At 45.2% G+C, this 19,803-nt stretch overlaps 1 protein-coding gene across 2 annotated transcripts in view; it reads left to right on the forward strand.

Annotated features, from left to right (window-relative positions):
* LOC118287356 (protocadherin-15-like) overlaps positions 1-19,803 on the forward strand; it is a 222,404-nt gene that overhangs the window by 86,857 nt on the left and 115,744 nt on the right. The window lies entirely within an intron of this gene.

The following is a 19,803-nucleotide window of genomic DNA, read 5'->3' on the forward strand; positions in this document are numbered from 1 at the left end:
CTCTGTCTCTCTCTCTCGGAGTCACACAGCGGTCTTCATGTACATGTGCTCTCTGTCTCTCTCTCTCGGAGTCACACAGCGGTCTTCATGTATATGTGCTCTCTGTCTCTCTCTCTCGGAGTCACACAGTGGTCTTCATGTATATGTGCTCTCTGTCTCTCTCTCTCGGAGTCACACAGTGGTCTTCATGTACATGTTCTCTCTGTCTCTCTCTCTCGGAGTCACACAGTGGTCTTCATGTACATGTTCTCTCTGTCTCTCTCTCTCGGAGTCACACAGCGGTCTTCATGTATATGTGCTCTCTGTCTCTCTCTCTCGGAGTCACACAGCGGTCTTCATGTACATGTGCTCTCTGTCTCTCTCTCTCGGAGTCACACAGTGGTCTTCATGTATATGTGCTCTCTCTCGGAGTCACACAGCGGTCTTCATGTATATGTGCTCTCTGTCTCTCTCTCTCGGAGTCACACAGTGGTCTTCATGTACATGTTCTCTCTGTCTCTCTCTCTCGGAGTCACACAGCGGTCTTCATGTACATGTGCTCTCTGTCTCTCTCTCTCTCGGAGTCACCCAGTGGTCTTCATGTATATGTTCTCTCTGTCTCTCTCTCTCGGAGTCACACAGTGGTCTTCATGTATATGTTCTCTCTGTCTCTCTCTCTCGGAGTCACACAGTGGTCTTCATGTACATGTTCTCTCTGTCTCTCTCTCTCGGAGTCACACAGCGGTCTTCATGTACATGTTCTCTCTGTCTCTCTCTCTCGGAGTCACACAGCGGTCTTCATGTATATGTGCTCTCTGTCTCTCTCTCTCGGAGTCACACAGCGGTCTTCATGTATATGTGCTCTCTGTCTCTCTCTCTCGGAGTCACCCAGTGGTCTTCATCCGTCCGTAGCAGCAGCCTGTGCGACGGGGATTATGGAGGGAGAGTCATCCGATTACTTCAACTTATGGCAAGCTGTCGCCTCCTGGACACGGGGCAGATAGAGAGGGGAGAAAGTCAGAGGTGACACGGGGGGGGGCGAGGGGGGGATAGAGTAAAAGTAGGTTGAACACCTGAAAGATATATACGTATATTTTTTATTGTTTTTATTTTTTTCTCCCCCCCCCCACCCCCCCATTGCTCAGTAACTTGATTATGAGCTTTGTCCAGCTCAGGCTGTCAAAATAGCATACAGTATATGAACACGTATGTAAATGTGAAGCTTACCGCACAGTCGCGTCACGTATGAGAGTGGCCTGTACACAGAGGTTAATACGGGTTATTGAGTACTACGTAACTGGTATATGGCAAATACATGAGTTCATGTCTGCGCGTTGTGTTGAAGCAGATTGAGTTGGATCTGAGCGTCCCAGAGACTCTTACCTATTGGATTATGTGCCATGGCTGTCTACCTGTGTGTGTGTGTGTGTGTGTGTGTCTGTGTGTGTGTGGGTGTGTGTGGGTGTGTGTGGGTGTGGGCGGGTGGGATTGTGTTTGGGCTCGTGCATACTGTATGTGTGTGAGCACCTCTCCCTCTGTGTGTGTGTGTGTGTGTGTGTGTGTGTGTGTGTGTGTGTGTGTGTGTGTGTGTGTGTGTGTGTGTGTGTGTGTGTGTGTGTGTGTGTGTGTGTGTGTGGAGAAAGAGAGGGAGGGGTTAGGGGGGGTCAGACAGACAGAATGTGTTTTGTGAACCTGGGACCCGTCCACTCGTCACCATGTCCAATCCTGTTAGTCACGCACGATGACAGAAGCACAAGGAGTTCGATTTAAATAAGTGCTGCTCAATCCTCGCTGCCTTTCGGCTGGGAGATTGTCTGTGGGGCGACGCTGTTGTGGCGAAGCGTGTATCTGTTTAGTTTGTTAATTAGTAAGTATTAGTAGCATGTACCGTCCCTCCATTAAAAAAAAGAAAAGAAGTGCCTTTCCTCTGTTGCGTCTTTAGCTGATCCTTGCCACAATGTGAGTTTGCTGACATTATTATTATATGAAACTTACGTTTTTCGCACCATGTCTAAAAATGACCAAAGGTTTCCAAAGTCTACATACCGTCCATTCCTTTTCAAAAAAAAGAAGAAATGAATGCTATTAATCCAACAGCACATACTTCATCCCTAAACTTCTTGTTGTACCATGTCTCTCCGGGGGGAAAGTCCCTTGTGTGGTACAAATTATTTAACTCACGTTCGTTCAAACAACCTGCTGACTGTTTTTCAATTATTATTTCGAAACCTATTCAAAGCAGGAATCACATGATACTATAAAAAAGATAAAACTATCTCCATTGTTCAGTGTGAATCCTTGGGACTCACTTTAGCCATCAACCCACTGAATGATATACACATACAGTAACTACCTGGCAGGATAAACCCTGCTAAGCTGGGCCCCGAGGTTCACAATTAGAAATCCCGCAGCGTGAGGCTTTGGCTTCCTTATTTCCAATTCATTCTTTTATTTTGAAAGGCCTCTCTTGTGACCGTTGTTGTTTGTGAACAAAACCAACGCGCGTATGACGAAAACGAATGGGAGACCAACCCGAGCTTTTAAAAATGCATTAGAATGTCACAAGTTTGAGTGTAGCTATTCGAAAATCAATACAAGACATTTCCTATTATACCGAGATGCATTACACAGACGGGCGCGGTGGAAAATGCTTTTGGAAACAAACGGATCTCGAGAATATGAAAGTGTAAGCTTTCCGATTTTAGGCAAAATAGGTTTTGGGCCACTAAAGCTAATCACCACCTCTCCGCCTGGGAGGTCAGATACTTAATGCTTAATTTCAGATGATGTCATTGTATGGTCGAAATGAGACCATTTGAAAGCGTTTGTGTCTTCGGTGGAGGAGTTAATGCCCCACCGTGTGTGACAAATGCCCGGATGACAGCAGTGGAACAGGCTTTATCGGTGAACTCTGATCCGTCACACGGCCCCTACATTACAAAAAAACAACAACATTATTGCTGAACAAATAGTGTCTGAATTGAATTTAATTCTACAACATGTGTGAGAGTGAAGAGGTGTAGTTTCCGCCCTGGGACCGAACGGGGCCAAAGGCACGGTTTACTGATTAGCCTGGTTTCCACAGAGCTTGGCAGGGTTGGCGGAGTCTTACTCCGATTTCGTTACAAGAATAAGCTTCTCACAGTTTCCAACGATGACTCCATTACGGAGACATTTTAACCCCGCATGGTGTCGGATCATGCACGCGGGCGCGCTTTGTCGTTTGACCTTTCGAAAAAGGTCCAAATTCAGCTGGTTGTGGAGTTCATCTGGCATCCGTATTCATCACTTCTCATTATCACAACATATATACTTTTCTATACACTAAATGTGTACGGTCAACTGATTTTGATGTCAAAATATGCATTATTGATTTACTAATTCATTATTTTTACCTAAAGTTGTCATAAACAGTCTGTAGACACAATGTGTTGAAAAATGGCTATAATTTTCATTGTGAAATAAATGTTTCCAATTTAATACTTTTAATATTACCAACAGATCCTCTTGCACTTTTTAAAAAAAAAGAAAAGAAAAATATTTATTTACATCTACCTACTCCGTACCTGTGACAGTACCTGTGACATCTGTTCTCTTTGTAATTCGGGCCCATCCTCCAAGTAGCCCCGACTGCCTATTGAAAAGATGTCGTGTTGAGTTAGCCACACTCGCGTGAGCTATTCTATATTGTTCTTATTCCTGGCGGCCGACGGCTGAGTTCTTCAATTCCCTTTTACGGGCAGTAAGTGGAAAGAGTCAGGCTGTCGGCGAAATCTATGTATATATCAAAAGCAAACACATCCTCTGCATCTGGATTTCCTGTTTGTTTTTTCTGTTATTTTTTAAATGTACTACTGTACAATACTGTTTACAAGGTTCTTGTACCTGTGCCGGATATATATATATATATATATATATATATATATATATACGCATATATTCCTCACAATGAGCTGTCGTGGACATGTCTCATTGAGTTAGTCAGGCCTCTGTGAGCAACACTAGCTGTTTTGTAACTAAAGACACACAGTGGGTTTATGAACTTTAGTTGTAAGTGTTCTCTGTAAGACGAGTGGTGAATATCAATCATTCATTCCTTTTCCAGTCTGCTTTCCGCAAAAACACATCGGGAGCGACTACATTTTAAAGGTGACTCGCCCTATCTTGTCACCCAAACGATTGACCTACTGTATCACTGTTTCCTGTAAAATTGTCAGCGCAGCCTTTTATGGATTTAGCTGTTTTTTACGCTTCTGCACCTCTAACAAAGCTGCGAGCATCAACGGGCGTGTGGCGGTTTAGCATTGTGCAACCTGTGTAGAAAATAACAGTGAGGCCGACATTATTCTAGACATGATTTCACGAGATTAAATATGTTTCCCACAACGTCTATGTTGACTCCCACGTATATTGGTGATACACCAACTTTTCCTTCCCTCCTCCTTTGTGTCCCCATTTAGTTTGGACTAAAATGTCTCAACTGTCCCAACTGCCGAGTGTCAATTCGGGCTGGACCTTCACGTTCCCCTCAGGACGGACCGTTACGCGCTTGGTGATCCCATAACATTTCGCCTGGTGCCAACATCAGGGCGAATGATTTGTTGGCCACTTTGGTTTATGACTGTTTAAACAGAGAGACTCCAAAGCTGGGACAGCAATAGGCTGCTATTTATTGTGAATTTATTCAACATTATGCAAATGTCCTCCCAGGCAATGTGAGTAGCAACACGATGAGAGCCAGTTGCACTCCTTTTAATGCCTGCGGAAATGGGGGGTTCTGAGTTGTTTACTACGCAGCTACACTGGTGGAGAGGGGATTGCATTCAGCACAGACCCAGGACTACAATGCCCATCAGTCTTGTCATCCTGGGCATCAGTGTTTGTATGAAAACAGTTTTGAGTGCTGGATTAAAAAAAAGAAAAAAAGAATAAACGGCTGAAAGCATAGCTATGAAAAAAATCAAACTGTGATACAGCAGATGAACAACTCCTCAGCGGTTGTAGCTGTGTCACCGTCCAATCGGTGGGGAGTATGTGAATGCCATGCGCAATGCAACACATCTGAGCAGATTCATGAGAGGCCAGAGACGCGCCATTACTTTGTGTCTGAGCATGTGAACGCAGCGTAAATACATCTAAAAGCTAATAGCATTCCCAACGCCCTCAGCTGTGATTTGTGTTTAGTGCTAAATAGTGTTGGTGTTTCGCGGGAGAAAATACCGGTGTAGCAAAACTGAATCATTTATGCATTTATCCATTTGCGCTTTTGGCTTCAACATGAATATATTGACTGTAATCGGACCTAAATAGACGTTTAAACCGCGGAACGTAAAAATCACAAGACTGTATAACAAGCATTCGTGACACTGTGCTTGGAGAACGGCGGCCTCTTCCTGTTTGATGCCGTGAAGCTTCCCCGCCGGTTCATGAAGGATCCCTGCCCTGGAATGTGTGAATTGGATGTCAGTCTACTCTGTGATTGTTATATTTCATCGCCGCAATAACGACGGAGATAACTCTGACGCTGACGAGTGAGGGGGGCGGGGGGGTTCACGTCAGTTCATTCGCCTTGTTCTGCGGTAATCTGTTTGCAGCTGCACGGGGTGAAGTTGGGAACGACTTTGACTGTTAACTTCAGTGCAGAAGCGTTGATCCTCACAGACATTTTGTCGTGAAATCGGGCTGGTTGTGTTGCCAGGTGTTGATTTGAATGCTTCTGTGTGAGGGATTGAGTGTACATTCAACAATACAACCAAGTTAATTGTTCCCTAACATGATTATCTGCCTGCTGGCCAAAACACTGCCTGGAATCTGCATATCTGGCAACCCGGGGAGGAGAAACAAAGAGGCAAATTAACAAGGGCCGCCCAACTTTATTTTCTTTGAAACCCAATTTTTGTTCTCTTTACGAGGGCATTGCACATTTTATTTTATTACGCAGAGCTATTATGCAAAGTAAGTCATTAAAAATGCTTAGGTTGTCTCGCTGACAAAAGGAAGTAAACACTCAACATGAAGTTAACAACACTAGCTTTACAATTTATACGACTCCACCCTAGATTTCCTTTCCCTTAGACATGCGGTTTCTCAAACTGGGCTGAAAATGTGTTTTTTGGTTGTTTATGGTCGGCCTCTGTATATACAAGGAGAGGTTTCTGGGTCCCAGGGTGAGATTAAATTAACTCAATTTTAATCCTGTGTGGGGTAAAAGTTCTGCCCCAGTTTAATACCCTAAGTAGCTTGATCAGTCCTGGACCCAAATAAGAAAGAATTAGTCAGTGACTCTATATATATATATATTTATATATGTATATATATTTTTTCTCCCATGTAGATTCAACATCTCCACAGCGGACGCCTACTCGACATATTGCGGTAATGAATCATGGCCGGCAACAGTTGGTGCAGTGGCCGTGTCTCTTTTAGTGCGACTGCGGAATGTAAAAGTGGGACATGACCAACGGGCAATGAGGCAATTAAGTAGCGCGCTTTCACCCGTGTTGTTTCAACTGTTCAGTTGGCCGTTGGGCAGGACACACACCATCACACATTTTGAGTAAATATCACTTGTTGATAGGAAAGTCTTGCTCTTGAGGCCCAAATGAAGTTATTTGTCTCAGTGTGGACACACAAACTGTAGGTGAAGTCTGGATATCACAGAGAGAACTTAGTGCATTCGGAGAGTTGCGGATGACTGTGCCAGGAAGTCGGCGTGTCTGATTTAAGACACGCTCGGAGGCTTTAATGCGATCGACCCTCGAGTGGTATGCACTTTTTTGCGTAGCACGCGCACGCGCATGCACGCACACACACGCCTGTCATCAGGATTTCCCACTATAGGTTGCATTGAGATCAAGACGAAGGTCTTTTTGTGCATTCGTGTGACCGTTATTGTTTTGGTTTTTTTTTTATCTCAATGGGAGGAAGAGGATGCAAATGTCTGTGACGGGAGTGTGTGTGTGTGTGTGTGTGTGTGTGTGTGTGTGTGTGTGTGTGTGTGTGTGTGTGTGTGTGTGTGTGTGTGTGTGTGTGTGTGTGTGTGTGTGTGTGTGTGTGTGTGTGTGTGTGTGTGTGTGTGTGTGTGTGTGTGTGTGTGTGTGTGTGTCAGGGAGAGAGATTAGTCGCCAACTTCAAAGTGTGCCAGGTCAGCATGTTTACACAGGAGAATTGCTGTTGGGACACACACACCAACACACACACACACCAACACACACACACCAACACACACACACTCACATACACACTACACATGTGCATGCACATGTGTAGACACACCTTATCTCCTGCACGCGCGCACACACACACACACACACAGAGCACCCAGAGTGCATTGGTCTTATCAGTGGACCCAGTGAGTTAGCAGAGGCATTTAATCAGGGTCAGCGCACAGCTCTTGGCATCAAACCGATTCCCCCATCTCTCCCTCCCTCTCCCTCTCCCTCTCTATACGTGGCTTTCTTTCACTCCCTCTCCCTTCCCTAGTTGGCTAAATATTGCTCAGCGACAAAAATTTTGTTCCAGAGAATTTCAAACTAGATCACCAGAGGCTTAAAACATAGTTTCACACTCACAGATTTACCAACTTTTCCTCAGCCACAGGTCTCGCCGGCTCTGCAGAAGGCTGGACTCTCTGTCTGTGTTATTTCTTCACGTCCACCGGTTTGGAGTGAGTCAAATGCCTTCGAACCGAGGAGCAGCGCAAGTAGCAATTAAACCAGCAGTTGTACATTTTGGGGGAAATGCACTTAACTGCATAAGGTTTCTGGGGAATTTGCGTCAGTGGCCGCATGAACCCGACCGAGTAAAACTGACCCACACCCTCATTTTCCCGAGGAGATGAGGCTGGCAGAGTCTGTGGCTTCTTTTAAGTCCCTTTTAAAAACCCATTTCTATAGACTCGCTTTCATGTGATGTCGTCTTTTTATATTGTCTTTTCATATCTTTTTCATGCAGATATGGGACCTGAAAACCGTATTATTGTTGGAATGCTGATATTAATGGTCTGTGATTTGTATGTTTTTTGTGAAAGCACTTTGTGAAGCTACTTCTGAAAGGCGCTATATGAATTACACTTTTATTCTAAGAGTCTGATGAGAAGATCAGTACCATGCACTCCTGTCTTGTCTTTTTGCGAAGCTAAGCTAACAGGCTAAGATGGGGTGGTATCAGTGTGCACATCTAAAAGCAGACCTGCGTTTTCATCCCATAAATGTTCCTTTTTTGGGATTGATTAGGATTTTGATTAGCTTTACACACTATGTAATTGGCATCCCCAACAGCAAGCAGCTTGTAAAATACAGCACGACTGAACAAGTCAAATCATTTCACTCGGACTCTTGTTGGTCACATAGTGTGGAATTTGGAGCAGCTCGCATTGCTGACTGGACTCACCCCCTATTTAATTTGAGTTTTGTTTTCTGACCCTCATCTTTCTCTTTCTCCTCTCCTACAAACCACTGTACTACTCAAACAAAAGAGCTTTCAGCCAGGGGATCATTAGTTATTCTCCCAGAGTGTTCTATCTCTTTCTCATTCTTCTCCTCGTTGTTGTTATTCGACAAAGCCTTCGGTTTTGAATTGTTCTGAAGTGTGTCTGTGTCGCCGTCACTTCTAAATATGAGGGGAGCTAAATCGGGCTGGTTCTTCATAGGTTTTGGTTCTTGTAATTTTTTTTGAATGAGAGTCATTCTAGTTAGGGCATTTGACATTGATGTTGTGGGAGACAGCAGCACTTTTATGTTATGTTATAACATTTTGTCTCTCTATCTTCTAATACCGTGCTTCTTAATAACATATTCAGTGTTTCCCCTAGGTTTACTGGTTTGGGGGGGGTTAGGGCTCTTTAGGGTTAGGTTTCACAAATCCTGTTAAGTTTCATCCACAATCTTTCACACAGGAATGAGGAATAAGGTGTATAAGGAAACTGACCTTAAATGACTTCTGCTTGGCATTATATGTAAAATAGAAAAAAATATTTGATTAAACTTAACCCCCCCCCCCCCCCCCCCCAATTCAATAGTAGGGGAAACACTGATACCGCACTACATGCTGTAGGAGCTTCTGCTCCTGGGAATCATTAATTCATGCATTTGCTAATTTATTTATTCATTCCTTTTTCTTTTTGGGCCCATCAAATAATAATTGGAGAGGAGCTTGGTGCACTAGCGCCGTGCGTGCCAGGGCCCCGCAGATCACTGGATCAGCAGCTTTTACAGCCAAGCTCAGGTGACAACAACTTAAGAGGTGTTGGCAGCTTTGAAGTGCGTGCAAGCCCCGACGCCTGGTCCGGGGGGCAGTGTGTCAGACCCGGATCATCAGGGTAAGAATTAGTTCCCTCGTCTGACTGGGGCTAGATGGCTGTCTGACATTTTACGGAGAGAAATTCAATGAGCATGAAGGGTGCTGGTAATAGCTATAGCAATAGCAGCGCTGGATTCCTCTTCGGGGGCTTGCGGGGACGGTGTGTTGTAAATCTGTCTATCATTACTTCACAGGGTCACAAAGTTTGCCGTCAATGTTTTTGGAATTTGCAGGAAAATGTTTAATAGTCGAAATTGTCTGTTTATTTTAATGGTTGTCTGCGTTTAGTGTTAATCAGCGACATGATGCACAAGATGCACTGTACTGAGCCTACTGATAACTGTGATATGTTTGGTCAAAAGTGTGATATCAAATGTTCACAGTTTCATCGCTCCCAGTAAGTACGAGGCTGAGGGATCACCCTTGCCTTGGACGTCAATATGAACACCTCCTATATTTTCTTTTATTAAAGGAAGACGGTGGTAATTTAAATTTCCCAACTAACATCAAAACCTGTTTTTAGATTACATCTTGGCCAATATAAATATATGATAGACAGCTGCAGGATCAGACTTTATATCAAATCTGTATCACTCGCTTTGGCAGTCTCACAATGCCAAACGATCTCCACAGTTCACTGATGGACTCAACACTTATGTGTTTGGCTCGATCCGTTCTCAAGAGCTGTGTTTCATGCTTGACTCTCATCTCTCATGAGATCGTGTCTGCGCCTGCGAGGCTTGAAGAAAAACCCCCAACTTTAAACGATCGAGATCAAATATCTATATCATGTCTCGACTTTTGCTCTTTGTGTCTTTGTAAAAATCCGCTTGTACCAGTGTCTCCAGAAGAATGTATGTACTTCATAGCCAGGGCTGTACTAATATTTAATGATTAAAAAAAAAAACACCCTGCCTCCATTAAAAATTGAAATCCGTTAAACCACTACAAACCTCAATTTATTCATTTTGATAGCATGGATAGCACAAACATCAGCATGGCCTTCCTCCTGTCAAAGAAAGGATGTCGATTATTACCTGTGTTAGGGCCAAAACCTCTGTCATGACTCATACAATGGTAACACCTGCGAATATGCTGTAAACGTCACTTTTCTAATAACGGATCGTTAGACTTAACATGCAACACGACAGCTTGTGCATGTCCATGTGTGTCCTGTTCTCCGGGTAAAAACGGTGACAGCCGGCCGACAGCTACAAGCTCACCCGTCGCTAGCTGGAGTTTTCCCTCCACCCCACCCCCCCCCCCCCCCCAAAAAATAGGATCAGACAAATTGAAATTGGAAGTGCCACGACATTAGAGGTGAAATCAAGCGCACGAAATGAGATGTGAGATTTACCGGCATCGGCACAATTATGTGACTGTGAAATAATGGAGGCGCGGAGAGGTAAAGGCTACCTGACTGATCAACCGCGGTCACCGGTGGCGGCGCAATCTGTCACAGTTAACAGCTACTTACACCATGTTAACCGCGAGGCAGGCCTCATTATTCACTGCCTCGCATAGGCATGGTAACATGACGATGCACCCCCCCCCCAAAATGTGAGCGAGCACACGCGTTCACACACACTCGTGCATATAGAGGGTGCTCCATTGTGTCGCGCGTCGGATATCTTTCCAACTTTGTGTCACCCGCCGACAGAGAGATCGGCGCAGAGAGAGCACAGGAAACAAGTCGTCAGGCCTTAATGGAGGACAGGAAATAGATCGCTGCAGCTAAACTGTGGTATCCTGCTCCATTAGTCGCAGAATACGTGTTCATCGACCACACAAGGGTGTGTCCTGGACAAGTTTTTTGCCCAGATATTTGTTGATTGGTTTTAAAATGGCTGATGTAACGATTGTGCATTTAGTTTTTTTTCACAACACACAGCTTCAAGTGGCAATATTTCTTTTCAAGTTAACATTGCTTTCCCTCCTCTGCTCACAAAAGCCTATATGACTCCTACAGCCAGGCAAGCAGCCCACTCATGAAACAGAGTGCTGATATTGAACAAAACTGCAAAACCACAGTCAATAGCAGTGTTCTTTCCTGTTGAGTAGGTCCATATGCACTGATTACATCATCTTCAGTATAGATACGATAAGATAAGATAGGAAAATTCTTTATTAGTCTCACACCATTGACATTTGTTGAAAGACAATATCAAAAGTGGAAAGAAACATCAATGAAAAAGTAACTAGTGAGAAAATGTGCAATGTAAACACAAGGAGATATGCGAAATAGAATAAATATATACAATGTAAGAGGAATTTATATATACAGTGTGGACAGAATATAAACGGTGTAACACCATTTCACGTGAACCAATGCATTTCACAGATAGTCACGGAGTTAAGGTTATAGAGATGTTGTTCCAGATTTATTCAAAATGTTCCAGAATATTGATGTTTTGATTTTTGGTTCTTAATTGCGAGTGTGAGGTTTTCCTTTCCTTACTCTGATGCCTACCTGCGAGGTGCATGCTTCCCTCCGGATCTTTTCTGTCAACTTGGAACTTGATAAATCAAACCCGTTCGAAAACAGTTCCTTCTTATTTCTCAAAGCGATACAGAGCGACATCAGCATTTCACATCGCAGTTGATTTTCCTATTCATGTAGGTCCAATACTTACTTCCGAGTCTGCTCATGTCGCCAGCCCATTCCAGAGGGGGAACACTTGTCGCTTTGCCGGCTAAATGCCTCACCGCGTTCACCAGTTAGTCGCGTTCACCTGCCTGCTGTTCGGTGCCAGTGCAGCCAGCGAACAGTCGGGTTCATCTGAGCGGGTTCTCTCCGAGTGCAGCTGCCTGCTGTGTGCGCGGAAAAGAAGATGATGTGAGAGAAGCGAGAGGGAAGCCAGAACAGCGACGCCGGAACAGCGTGCTGAAAGACACTTGAACACTCCACACAGAGTGCATTTGTACTTTTCCAGACACGTGCTGAAGTCCGGACATTTGCCGGACTTTTCCATACGGGATTGCGACATTCCGGATGATGTCCAAGAATGTCAGAATGCCGCGGTAAACTGTGCGGAAGATTCACAGCGAGTGAGCGGGCGGGTGGCCCAGCCAGACGCCACCCCTCGCCTCAGTGGTCCAGACGTTTTCCGGAGAGCATCCCCGTTCCCATTTGATCCGTTCATCCAGTTTCCAAAACACAAGATGCAATGGTCCACTATCCAAAATAGCACACCACCGCGCTCGTGGCTTGCACTGCATGCATTTCTTTTTTTCTTTTTCCACAGAAAAATATAGTTCAGCATTATTATTAAGTACAATTTCTGTGCTTGTCACGCAACTTTTCCTTCTGATACCAAGGACACCTTGTATTCGGGTGTACTTTACATTTTCACCGAGCCACCAGCCGTGGCAAGCAGGTGAGGGCGAGAGCTATTTCGCCTAAATCACGTATCTAACAGTCAAAAAAAAAAAATGACGCTGAGAGGGATTCACATGATTAAAAAGTCCTTTAATGAAAGCAGACCTTCCAGGATTTGACAAAGCACACTTGGTGGATGAGACGCCAATTCTTTCGAGTGGAACGAATACATTGGAAATGCTGCTAAATTGTCCCCAACTGACGCAGCGTCTCCCTCTTCCCCCCTCCACCCTCTCTGTGTCCCTCTGTTAATATAAATCTCTCTTGCTGTCCCACTCCTGCTCTGAATGTAAATTATTTATTTGCATGACTATTAAAGAAAGCAATATTGTTGTGGCAGTTATGGATGAAAACAAAAAGTTATATATTTATACCTCAATGCCTTTTTAGCGCTTTATTGCATAAATACTTGCGGATATGTAATTCACCGTGATACTCATGTTCTCGCTCTCCTCTCCATTACCATAATTCTCTGTCTCTGTGATCCTCCAGCCCTCCCTCTTTTCATGCCATTGTTCCCAAATTTATTTTGTCATCAGTCTGCTTTTTCTTTCTGCGTCTTTCCTTTCACCGTTTGCCTCAAGTCCTCACCCTCCCTCCATTTCCCCCACCTCCTCTCTTTGCCATCCCTGGCTCCCTTCTTGCTCTCTAGTTTTGGCAATTTGGTGTGGATTGACAAAATTTGTCCCCCGCAACGCTCATGTCCTTCTTTTTGTCCCAGAGGGGCAGAACTGATCGGTGCGTCCGTCTATTTTTGCGGCCAACTTTGGAGGGGTTTATTGTATCCTCCTTGTGCTCAGCAATAAGGGACTGATTACATTGGGAGAAGACAAGTCCTTTGAGGCAGATGTGTACAAATCCCACAAAATTGCTTCATTCATTTGGTGGCACCCGAGGTACTTTACCGCGGAAAAGTGTCAGGTTTGTTGACGGGGAGCTGCAGCAGCAGTCATGTTTGCGCTGAGTGTTCAGCTTCCAGGTGCTGCTCAGAAATATTCAGTGCAATGTAGTATAATAAAACCAGGAAACCTAAAGTTGAGATATTCAGAAAAGTAAACAAAAAACCCCCCCAATACTTTAACAATGTTGCCATGTTCCCTCTCTTATTTTTAGTTTGATCTAGTAACTGTTGGAGATGCCAAACGGCCTCCTGCTGGCTCGATGGAACAAAGGCCAAGCGGGTCGTCCGGGTGCACATCTTCCACTTCCATTCTCAGGATTGTAGCGGGGGCATTTAGAAAAAAGGGCAGCGTGGTCAGCTGGGGCATGTATAGTCTTTGGAATCGAATACACAATTGGGTTTAAAAATTGGCTCCACGTCGAGATGCCCGATCACGACGTGGGTCAGTTGATGTTGCAGGGCGAGAGCTGGACACCGGGTCAGCTGTGGTTCGGCCGGGCTTGGCTGCTCTGGTCGAAACGTTCACTGCAGAACACGCTGTGCTTGTGTCTCCTTCCCACCCCCCATCTCTCGCTGAAGCTGATGCAGGCTTAGAAAGTCCAGCAACTTGACTATTAAGGCCTGAGGCTTTCAAAAAAAATGTATGCTCACTTCCGATCTCTAAGTTCTCTCTCTCTCTCTCGGTTTTTCCTCTCCGTGCCGTGCCTGTGTGCAATCAGGGAAATTGTGGTGTTTTGGACGCGGCCCTCTTCACACTCGCAGGTGCCGACTGTCCCTGTGACACTTTGCGAGATTGGCAGAACGAGGCGAGCAAAGTGCCTCAACCATTAGCTAATTGGACAGCGTGGTCGACGCAACTCTGCGCGTGTTTGTGCTCGCCGATGCTGCCAAGTGGGGTACACTCTGTCCCCGATCACCTGATGTCGCTTAGCCCCGGTTTCACGTCCGTCCAGACGGACCATTGAACTGCACATAATTGAAAGATTGCTAGACGCAGGCCCGCAGCGTTATCTGTTCTCTCAAAAACGCTGTTTGCTGTAACCCACGCGCATCATCCTGCATCATTTGACAGCGTTCTGCGAGCTGTTTATCGCATTAAGGTGCACAAAACCGATTCCAAGTGTTCAACTTGACACTCGTCTGCTCTCGACTCGGCAAGTTCCTGGCACCCGCTTGCGTTTCAAAGCCTACTCATCTTGCATAGACACGCCAACACGCGAAAGTCAAAGCGTGTGTACGGGAACCTGGGGAAAGAAGGGCAATTGCTCTGCGAGCCTTTTTGCACATTTTGCCTTTTGGGTTCATGCTGTACAGCGGCGAGGCTCCATTACACACGGACCTGTAACCTGAGAGTCACAGTCCACCTGCTCCGCGTCCTGGCAAACAAAACACCCCCGAGCAAAATATTAAACCTCACGCAGGGAGTCACTCTGCACGAGGCCGTCAGCCATCTGCCTGACATGAGGGAGGAGAAAGTTTTCTTTTCTTTTGGCAGCAGAGGACCTGTGAAAGAAGCTCACAGACAGACGGACGGACTGACGGCGACGAAGATAAAGACAGATGTCGCCCGCCGTTCAAGGGGAACATTTTTTATTTGTTGTCTTTGTTTCTGCACGCGTGCACACGCAAGTCTGTCCGACTTACGGGAGCAAAGGTCCCATCTGTCGCACGCGGTGACAGGGAGCCGCTCGCCAACCCGGAGCGAGTGGACGACTTCAAAGCGCAGTGTCAGCTCCTCTCACCGTCACTTGTTGTTTCCGGGTTACGTCTCCGTTTTGTTATTCAGCTTCTTTATTTCACTATTTCTGAACACAGACAGGCAGATACATGTTATCTACCAGTGTCTCCTGTTTTTTAAGGTTAAAGTTTCTCTTTTCATTAGTTTTTTCTCTCGTGGCGCCCTCTGTCTTTTCAATCTTTTCCTTCTCCCTCAGATTGCCATCATTTCTCCCTGCTCCTCCTTTCTATCCAATCCTTGTCCAACTTGTCGTCGTCCCCCCCCCTCCATGATCACCACACACCACTGAGTTTACAATGAAACCAGTGGCCTTTATAGTGAAGATCTGTGTCTCATTCCTTTTCCTTTCTTTGTCTGCATGGGACAAAGTCTTTAGTTTATCCTCCTCTTTTCTGGCTTGATTTCTTTTTCTTGCTTCCTCTTTTTTTCTCTTCCTTTTCCGCTTCCACTGCATCGCCACATGTCTCTAACTCTCTCTTCCTCCCCCTATCTTTCTTTGTTGGAGCCTCTATCGCTCTCGGAGCCTCTACTCCTCTCTGGAGGGATGAAAACTTTTTGAAGTTCCACTAGAGGAGAAGCGCCTTCAGCCCTAATACACTTGATCCTCATTACTGATGCTAACAGCATGGCACACCGTTGTCTGCCAGAGTGAGCTGTCAAACTACTTTGCCACAGAGTTAAACAACTCACACACACACACACACACACACACACACACACACACACACACACACACACACACACACAATTATAACCAGGGATTGATGCACCAGTGCTCTCTGTGTGATGAACTGAAGCAGTAGCACCGACTCTGTGCGAGTAACAAGTCACGTGAAAGCCAATGTGTCTGAATATAATCTATAATAATTATCAATAATTGTCAGGGCATTACCATATTTTCATCTTAATTATGCCATAATCTAACCTGCCAGCTAATCTTTTGTCTCGATCTTCTTCTCTGCGATTGGTGCAGAATTAATGAGGCGTATCGGTTGTCTGGGGGCGAATAGGTCCTTATGGTTCAAAAAGTAGCAGCAAAGTCCGACATGTGCAACGTAAAGTCACTGAGGCAAGATTCTGATGTGGGACCCTCTTCGTTGATCCTCTGACTGTTTGCAGTCATGTTAGATTTAGAGATTCAGAGGTACATTTTAGAAGGAACTCCAGCGTTGTGCTAGTATTTTGTCCTGACCGAGCTATTATTTAGATCAGACAATCCTAAAATCAAAATCAATATTAAAATGAGAACGCCTATATTTTTCATACATTTTCCGGACATTTTTCCTTTAGGTGCTGTGTGTGAGAATGTTCCGGAAAATGTCCTGTTGGTGTGAACGCGTCTGACTGCGACAATCTCCTTCTGGGTGCGTCAGATGTGAGAGGCGAATTCAGTTAATGTCTGAAAACAGCCTTTGATTCACATACACAATGTGCTGGGATTTTTGACAATATACCGAGTGATGATGAATAATTTAACGTGAGCAAACGTCATCTTGACAATGCACTTTCATGTTTCTTTCTAGTGGGATGCATCACTTTGATCACAACTACAGTGCTACGTTCAATACGTCTCCGGGCTGTAGGGTATCTATGAGCAAATAGTTCCTGTCTCTTTAAGGCCCCTCTCCCAAAGAACCCCAGCCTGCTCTGATTGGCCACCTGGCCGACTCTGCTGTGATTGGTCAATGGCTTCCAGTGTGTGGAGGAAGTGTCGGCCTGTCGCGGAGTGGAGCTACCGCAGACTTTGGGCTTTTTAACTTTGCAGACCTTTTGCATACACAAAAGAAAACCCCTATACTGTATATCACACTAGAGCAAAGTGAAAAACTGAAGAAAAAAAAAAGCATAACACGTCTCCTTTAAATATGTTAACAATCCAGCACAAAGTGCTCACAATGCAAGCTCCCCTTCATCGTGTCCATTCGTTCCTGGGGCCTCATTAAAAAATGATTAGACTTGAAACTCATCAACATTGCGGGCCTGACATTCGGGACCTGGAGTAGAAATTGAATTCATAAACATCTAGTGTCCCTGGTGGTTCATAAAATAAAAATCTGTGCCAACTTTAAAAAAAACAAAAACAAACCACTTATCCGCTTCTCTTTTGACGGTAAATATCTGTACAATGTCCGCTGAGCTGTTTCCAGTTCCCTTTGTCACATCTCGATCTCAGTCCTCCCACATCTGCGGCTCCAAAACGGAGAGAGCGAAGCGTCTGCTAAATGTGTTAGACTGCGTTAGGGGAGGTGAACAGCAGCACGGTGGCACGGCGAGTCTGAAGTGTGTCCTTCAAAACCAACGCTCCCGGTTCAAGCTGTCGTGACTGTGGGATTTCACCACTGGGATTTGCTGGAATATCACACAATTACGTTTCCGTTGTCAGCAAGCTCCATCTCCATTCCGAGGGAGAGGGAATAGTGGCTTGACTCTGTCACCGTAATTTCCGCCGTGGGAACGATCAGTCCCGATTAATCAGCAGATTTTGCATGACGGGGAGGCAGCTAATGTTGCTCTTGCTGAAAAGGCCCAGCTGAGTTTAGTCTCAGTGAAGGTCCTACGCAGGATAATCTCTTCTTATAGAATAAAACCACTTCTCATCATGAACACGAAAATGGGCTAAAGGACATGGCACGTGAAAAAAGGGTAAAGCGTTCGTTTATCACGGTGCTGTATCTTCACTCATTGGGATACAGTATATTTGAATGAATCACACTCTGATTGGATGAAAAAATTTCACAGAGAAGTAAATTAAAGCGATGTTGACACTGCCGGCTCAGAGTGTGGATTTAGCCGCGTGAAATAACATGGATGCATGTCCCCTGCAGATTTGATCAGCTCTTTCCTGCATGCTTCCCGCCCAAAACTCCATTAGTTCGATGACAATTTTGTCTCAACTTGGTCGCTTTGTTTTCAAACGGAGAATTGGGCCCCGTTCAGGCCCGGCATTCACATCCGTCAGTCAGTGATCCGATCTCATCAGCCCCAGAGTGCAGGAGCGCCGAGGACCCTTTTTGAGATTCGGTTTTGGTTCTGGGAAGAATGTGGCCACACACAGCCCCTCTTGTCTCACACGCACGGGCGCATTGACAAAGGACACATCTTTACACTCACACAGGCGAAAGGCATCATCATTTGATCTCCACGGACAGAAATGACACGCGTGCATTTGCGTACCGAGCAGGGACGTGAGCTCCGATCCCCGGTGGTCACAGGAGACACATTCAGGACGCCGACGTACCGACTGGCATCTGATTCGATCTCTCGGGACGAATGTTCAAACCCGGCGTGAACGGGACTTTGTATGAAAGGCTTTTTCAATTTGCACGGGTGCTACATACATAACGTCATGCGACAAATCCTGAGGCTAAAGCTGCATGTCCCCGAGCAAAACGCTGGCAACCGTAGCAGCTAATGAAGTGTCTGGGAGTGAAGGACTTGTTCACGTTTCACAGGACGTGATTATAGTTAGTCCGAGCTTGGATGCACAATATCAGCCCCCGGAAAACTTGAGCTGAACAATAGTTAATTGCTCATATTTTGACATGTTGTACTTCACTCTAACAAGTGGTATTTGTAGTTGGTAAACATAGATTTTTTTTTTTTTTATGCAACTTCGGCCGGGAGTTGCTGGAGAGTGTCAACTTTCCCAAATCAAATAAAGACAGAGACGAGACCGACCCTCCGCTGTTGCTTTAAAATCGAATACGCTTGCATCATGTGTCCCACAGGGTTGGTGTTAATTTAAAACCTCAATATAAAGTGATGATAATCTCCACACTGTTCGCATTGAAGCCAGCCTGCCACTACACGAGGTATTTGAGCTAGCCGTGCATGATGAAGCTTGCAGCTTATAGGCCCGAACACAATTTGACTTTTAACTGCGCTCACTTCCACTTTTGTGGCGTTGTTTCTTTTCCGAGAGTTTGTGTGGAGCAGAATAAATGTGATGCACAGTTAACTGAGCCACAGAGCAATGCTGAATGTTCCCGCTATAAAATGTTATTAATCTTGACCCGCGGCAACACACACACACACACACACTCACATATCAACGTCATGTGTTTCTCTCACTCTCTTCTCCTTATAGCGTCTTTCAAAATGTCTAACGTAACATCAAATGAAGCATATTTTCCAACTGCAGGATCTGAGCCATTTGGCCCCGCTGGCTGTTCACACTGCGCACACTATTTCCCTCTCTATCATCATCCACAGGTTTTCTATGTTTCGCATTGTGGCGGCGATCCCCTGTGAAACAATCATTTACTTTGGCGCGCAGGCACGGCGATCGATCGGGGATTTTCAATTGCACCAGGAAGAGCAAACCACAAACTGAATATTAAATGCCTTTCGCCTCATGGACGTAATAGAGTGAACTGTCAATGTTGAAAGCATATTTTCATTCAAAGCCTCCGTATATGGATGGGGCGGGCGCGGAGTGCACACAGTTCAGCCTCGATGTTCTCCCACAGCGCTGTTCACTAAACAGGTGGCGCAGCTCGAAAAAGG

The sequence above is a fragment of the Scophthalmus maximus genome, chromosome 16 (assembly GCF_022379125.1).
Source record: "Scophthalmus maximus strain ysfricsl-2021 chromosome 16, ASM2237912v1, whole genome shotgun sequence".
Classification (NCBI taxonomy): domain Eukaryota; kingdom Metazoa; phylum Chordata; class Actinopteri; order Pleuronectiformes; family Scophthalmidae; genus Scophthalmus; species Scophthalmus maximus.